Genomic DNA, 6,949 nt, shown 5'->3' on the forward strand with positions numbered 1-6,949 from the left:
TTCCTTTTAAAAGGGATCAAAGTGATTTCTATGCTACTCCCTAGATTTCAAAATTGTATGTGTTCAGTTTGTTTTTTGGTTTAGTTTTGTTTTTTTGTTTCTTTATATAAAGAATGTTACTATAAACTATTGTCCCCAAATCCTTATATTCTGATTTCTGATTAAAATACGACCGTACATAACTTTTTCTGTGGCAAGGTAGTGCAGTAATCATTAAAATATTTTATACACGTGACTTAATCTGGCACAACTTGATATATGGCACAACATAAGCAAATTGATTCCAGAGATCATTCAAATGATTGCAAATTTGTATAAGATTTTAGTTAGAATGACAATGAGTCATAGTATGGTTCTGGGAAGAATTATAAATTGTGGATGTAATTTGCGTTTTGAAAGCCCACTTTCTAAGAAAAAGTTTAAAACAAAAAAAAATCTTATACATAATAAAATTTAAGTTTACCATAGGTAGCTTTCCAGATTAAACTACCGTTTTTTTTATTCTGAATGCACATTAAAATTACATTGTTTATATTTTAATACTTGGGGAATGGAATTTTACAAACATAAACCAAACATTTGCTAGTTCTATGAAGGTTTTCATGGTTTCCCCAGGTATAGCAAATATTCAAACTAGTGCAGTGGTTCCCAAACGTTTGCAGTTCGTGGCACCCTTAGAGTCTTCATAATTTTGTCAAGGCACCCCTCCAATATAATTATCGAGTAGTCCTGTTTTATAAGTAGTCAAAAAACATAATAAGTATTTAGGTCAGGACAGAGATACTTATTTAGTTGTATTCAAAAAATAATATACATAAATCCAAGGGAAAAATAATATTTTTATATATTTTACATATTTCTGTCAAAGAATAATTTACAGCTAACTCACACTGTGCTCCCTCTGCATCCTTTCAGCCCCCTCTGCATACTTTCTGCATCCGCGCTCTGCCCCCTCTGTTTCCCGCGCTCTGCCCCCTCTGCATCCACACTCTGTGCCCCCTCTGCATCCTTTCAGCCCCCCTCTGCATACTTTCTGCTTCCCGCGCTCTGCCCCCTCTGCTTCCCGCGCTCTGCCCCCTCTGCATCCACACACTCTGTGCCCCCTCTGCATCCTTTCAGCCCCCCTCTGCATACTTTCTGCTTCCCGCGCTCTGCCCCCTCTGCTTCCCGCGCTCTGCCCCCTCTGTTTCCCACGCTCTGCCCCCTCTGCATCCACACACTCTGTGCCCCCTCTGCATCCTTTCAGCCCCCTCTGCATACTTTCTGCTTCCCGCGCTCTGCCCCCTCTGCTTCCCGCGCTCTGCCCCCTCTGCTTCCCGCGCTCTGCTTCCCGCGCTCTGCACCCTCTGCATCCACACACTCTGTGCACCCTCTGCATCCTTTCAGCCCCCCTCTGCATACTTTCTGCTTCCCGCGCTCTGCCCCCTCTGCTTCCCGCGCTCTGCCCCCTCTGCATTCACACACTCTGTGCACCCTCTGCATCCTTTCAGCCCCCTCTGCATACTTTCTGCATCTGCGCTCTGCCCCCTCTGCTTCCCGCGCTCTGCCCCCTCTGCTTCCCGCGCTCTGCCCCCTCTGCTTCCCGCGCTCTGCCCCCTCTGCTTCCCGCGCTCTGCCCCCTCTGCATCCACACACTCTGTGCCCCCTCTGCATACTTTCAGCCCCCTCTGCATACTTTCAGCCTCCTCTGCATACTTTCTGCTTCCCGCGCTCTGCCCCCTCTGCTTACCGCTGTGGACAGGAAGAAAAAGTAAAAAAAGAAAAGCTTACCAATCCGGCGGCGCCCAGGATCCAGTATCCTCTCTCCTGCCACTTCACACTGAATATGGCATTCAGTGAGGAGGGAGGAGGTTGCTGGGTCCCGGGCGCTGCCGGATTGGTAAGCTTTTCTTTTTTTTTACTTTTTCTTCCTGGCCACGGCACCCCTGGGAGTCACGGCGCACAGTTTGGGCACCTAGGATTTAGTCGCATGTTATCAAACGAAGACCGGTTCTGTAATAATGCCCATGGTTTTGGAGTGAGATGTTCAACAAGCATGGAATACTTTCATTTTTAGTTCTACCGTTATACTCTTTGTGTTGCAATTTCTAAGTTAAACTTTGTGTCGTTCGTACCTGCGGCCAAAATGTTTCCTGGAAGGAAAGCGGACACTCCAGATGTGAATACACTATATTCAGTGGGGGACTGCTACATCTTCGTGGGCAATAGGTAAACTTGCTGTTTGTGGTACAATACCATTTTATTATTTATTACTGCTTTCTGTCTTCAGTTTTTTGAGTAAAGTGTTATTTTTCCCCATAATGTATATGACGTTTGGACAAGTAGTAAACCTAATAACAGTGTGATGTACACCCGTTTGTTTTTTGTTTTTTTATATAGCATTGCGCATGGTCAGAAAGTGATTGTATGCTCTTCAGACTTGCAACTTATTTCGCACCTATTCCTGACGCCTGAAGAGGCGTTACGGAAGAAGGTTGTTCTAATATAGGCAATAAACATTAGGGGCATGTTTGAGCAATTGCTTATGGGTTCAGACAAGGATTAGAGGTATTTGAATGATTCGCAGATGCTTATTGAGGCTGTGGTCACTCGGCCATAGATTAGGATTTGCTGAACCTGTTGTAGAAATGTTTTTTTTTTTTTTCTTTTCCATGTGAGGAAGTTGTTCCTGCTGCATTATCTTGGTGATTCAGGTTTAAATGATACTTCATAGGAAGTGTATCCTATAGAAGGTTTTTGTACGTGTTCGCAAGTTGGGCGTACGTGCCTGAGAGGTGTGTCTGTTAAGTGGACACAAAATTGTTGCTCATTCAGACATGGACGTACCTTCATCTCTGATTAAGGTGGACGTAATCATACCCTTGTGTGTAACTTTTTAAATTGCAAGTTAAGCTTGCGTTCCATCCTTAATCAGGCCTACAGTGTGTGTGTGTGTGTGTGTGTGTGTGTGTGTGTGGTACTTTTGCTTTCCCCTGCTGTAGTGTCTCTAAGCCTAACGCAGAGAGACGTGAGGATCTTCAAGTGGGACAAGATCCCACTAAAGGAACTCTAAGAGAATGGCTTTTACCATTACCAAGTTGTAGGAAAAGAAGCGTAAGGAACTGGAGGGAAAGTGTTTTTATGCTGGATAATAATTGTGTTACACATTGTGAGTCTGTGTGTCGGTCGGGGCCTATGTGTTCGGTAAATGTTTATGTAAAGAAAAAGTGTATTATAAAGAATAATATACGCCCTACTTTAATTTATTACAGATATTAGGAGTCACCGCCGAGTTCCGTATATGGTAACAATGTATATGACATTAACTAGGGTTATGAGACCCATTCACTATAGAAGCATACAGCGTATCAAAATATTTTCTAATTTTTTTTGTAGTTGCAATACAGCCCACAACATTTGTGATCGGGGGTAGTCATGTTGGCCATCCTGATGCCGGCAGTTGCAATTGACGTTGTTTATCATGCCGACGGTTAGCGATCCGGACTTAAAGCGGCAATGCCAGGACCCGATGCTGCCTTTATCTAATTTAAAGGTTAGGGTTAGAATTACAATTAGGATAAAGACTTCAACATTATACACTTGTCTTGTCCTGGCATTAGCGCTTTAAATTCAGAAATCTCACTCTCGCCATAACTGGCGTCCATTGCAACTGCCGGCATTTAGTGCAATCGGAGGTATGTCTGTGCTGTACAGGGTCTTTTTTTTTATTGTAAGTCTGCATTTGCTTTTTTATAAGCATTCTTGGGATCAGAATTCTTTGGTATAAACTGTGTCGGAATTAGCAGTATCGTAAAATGGTATCCTACCCTCTGTGACACCCATCAAGTGGAACGTTCAGTAACAACATCCAACTTATTATCTGCTACAATGATTTCACCCTCTCTGGGAAGTTAAATGACATGAAATTGTCCTTGTTTTATTCTGAGTTATTTCAAAGCTTCTTGATACCATTTTGTTTCCCGATTTTTGGTGCATAAAGGAATCGATTTGGAACAGAATCGATTCGAGAAAACATTCTCCAAGCAACAATGATTATGTCAATTGTTCTGACTTTTTCTTTACCTCTTCATTCTGTACAACTTCAAGAAAGAATTCAACAAGGTGATGCCGTCACTCATAGCCTCAATTAGTTTTTAACTTCAAAGAACAATGACTAACCCTTCTAACTGTATCATCGATTGAGGAACAGCTATCACAAAAATGTTGCAAATAATTGTAGATTTTCTTACAGCAAATAATACATAGTCATTATATTATATATCAAATTTATGAGATCTATATAATCAGACTATGAAACCTTATACTCACAGAATATCAGACTTCAGAATCCGTACTAGGAAAATATTTGATGATGGCTTGTATAAAACATTTTTTACAGGTCTTGCGGGGTCATCAATTATTAGTATTAGCTCACTAAGCTGGTACAAAACTATATGTAGGGTTTAAGGAATTTCCTATTAATTGTCCTTTAATGTTCAATAACATTTTTATTCTCTTATATGACCAGTTAATGCATCAGTGTTGTTGCAACATTTAATGCAGGGGTAGGCAACCTGCGGCTCTCCAGGTGTTGTGAAACTACAAGTCCCAGCATGCTTTGCCAGTAGATAACCAGCAGATAGGTGGCAAAGCATGCTGGGATTTGTAGTTTCACAACACCTGGAGAGCCGCAGGTTGCCTACCCCTGATTTAATGGATCATTGCGAGTTCACAATGTGTTTTGTAAAATCATTTTTGTTCCTTTATCATAATAATATTAAAAAAATCCCCAATGCCCAGTAATGACACTACCAGAAATGTTAGGATTGGACAGGTTTGTAAATAATCAGCAGCAGCTATTTATATAGTGCCGCTAATTCCGCAGCTCTGTACAGAGAACTCACAGCAGTCCCTGGCCCATTGGAGCTTTCAGTCTAAATCCCCTAATATACACACACAGACACAGAGTAGGGTTATTTTAGCAGCCAATTAACCTACTAGTATTTTGTAATGTGGGAGGAAACTGGAGCACCTGGAGGAATCCAACGCAGACACGGGGAGAACATACAAACTCCACACAGATAAGGCCATGGTCAGGAATTGAACTCATGACCCCAGTGCTGTGAGACAGAAGTGCTAACCACCACGCCACCGTTCTGCCCTTAGTGAGAAGATGGCTGCCCCATCTGTATGCGTATGTGGGAACCAATCCAGTGTTTGGTCCAAAGACTCAGATTTCTTCAATTTTGTTATCAATGTTTATGGCCAAATTGGACATTATAATCTTGACGTCCAGTGCTCAAAGTAAGTCACATGATCATCACGTGTGGCCGTATTTAGATGATATTGTACCATTTACTTGTTCGATCAATTATTTAAGGTGGTTTAAATCCTTTACAAATGACCACGGTAAAACACCCATTGGGTTTAAATCTTCAGCTACAATCTTTTCAAATGGTTTAAATAATGAACTCGAGGCTTTTTGGTCCAGCGAATTATATATTTATTAAGTTAGAGATCCATAATAAATAATGGATTCTGACTAAATGCTGCCTTTGAAAGGTTTATCAAGGTTAGGCAACCTTAGGCAGTTGCCTAGGGCGCCGGAACCTGCAGGGCGCCGCTGACTAGATTTTCTAATCTAGTCAGCGGTGTGGGACATAAGTGCAGCGGCGGAGGAGCACCTCCGTCACTGTACTTATGTCCCACACCGCTGACTAGATTAGAAAATCTAGTCAGCGGTTTTGTAGTGGCCCTCTTCTTCCTGAGAATGGATGCGCCCGGGCTTCCCGATGCACTCACTTGATCACTGATGTCAGTGATCATGTGACCTTCCCATTGTCCGGCGGTCCATTAATAGTCTCACACTGTCTGTGATTAAAGTTATTTACCGACTCCTCCCTCCCCTCCCAGCATGCACCGCTGTGCTCCACCCTCCTCCTTCGTTGTGAGAACCCGAGGAGCGATGGGCAGCCATTGAAGAGGTCCCCTGCATTTGCTGACCAGCTTCAGGAATAAGAAAAAGTGAGTATCTCTATTTTTATTTTTTTGTATTATTATTATTATTATTATTATTATTTTTATATATAAGGGCTACCCATGCTGCATATTTGATTTTAAAACTATGGTGGATAAAATAATTATTTTATTGCCACCTCATGCTCTATATTTGACTTGCAATCTATGGGGTACAATTTCTACACCATAGTTTGCAAGTGATGCAAAGGGGGGTCCAGTGGTGTGGTACAGAGGGGGGTCCAGTGGTGTGATGCAGGTGTTCCGAAATCTAACACCTGAATACCTTCCCTCTAGAAATCCTGTGTCTGCAGTGGAGTCTGGACAGCGTTCTGCATCAAACATCACTGCATCTGGACCGCTGGAGAAGGTAAGGCTATTTTTTTGCACACAGTCGAGTTGGTAAGAGTCTGTGAGGCAGGTATTTGGTGTGGTTTCGGGAGGGGCAGGGCGGTATCTTGAAATTTTGCCTAGGGCGCTGAGAACCCTAGCACCGGCGCTGCCTAGAGTTAACTATTTTGCACGGAACTACAACGTTGATGTTACTGTTAAAGAAATCAACTGTGGTCTAGATGGCTAGTCAAATTCTATTGCAGCCCATAGGGAAGGAAGTGTGGTGTCAGAGACTGGAGTTATACATCAGATAAACTCTTCAGGTTTCCAGCGAACTGCTTAGAAAGACATTCATTTACGCTTGTATATCTTTCAGAAGGAGCTTGCAAATTATCTTATAAACTGTGGGATATTATATGGCATTATAGGGCTTATCATACACATTGCACAGACCAAAAAAGGTAACGGCCGGAGAGAGAAGAATTAACGCGTCTCCTCGCCAGTCATGGGTCATCGCCAGCCTTTGTCCCATGAGTCTACAAGCCTTTTTTCCAGACTAAGTCACCCATAATTGCTGGCAAAAGGATTTTTTGATAAATAGGCCCCTGTATATCTCTAGTTA

Source organism: Mixophyes fleayi, chromosome 11, assembly GCF_038048845.1.
Source record: "Mixophyes fleayi isolate aMixFle1 chromosome 11, aMixFle1.hap1, whole genome shotgun sequence".
Classification (NCBI taxonomy): domain Eukaryota; kingdom Metazoa; phylum Chordata; class Amphibia; order Anura; family Limnodynastidae; genus Mixophyes; species Mixophyes fleayi.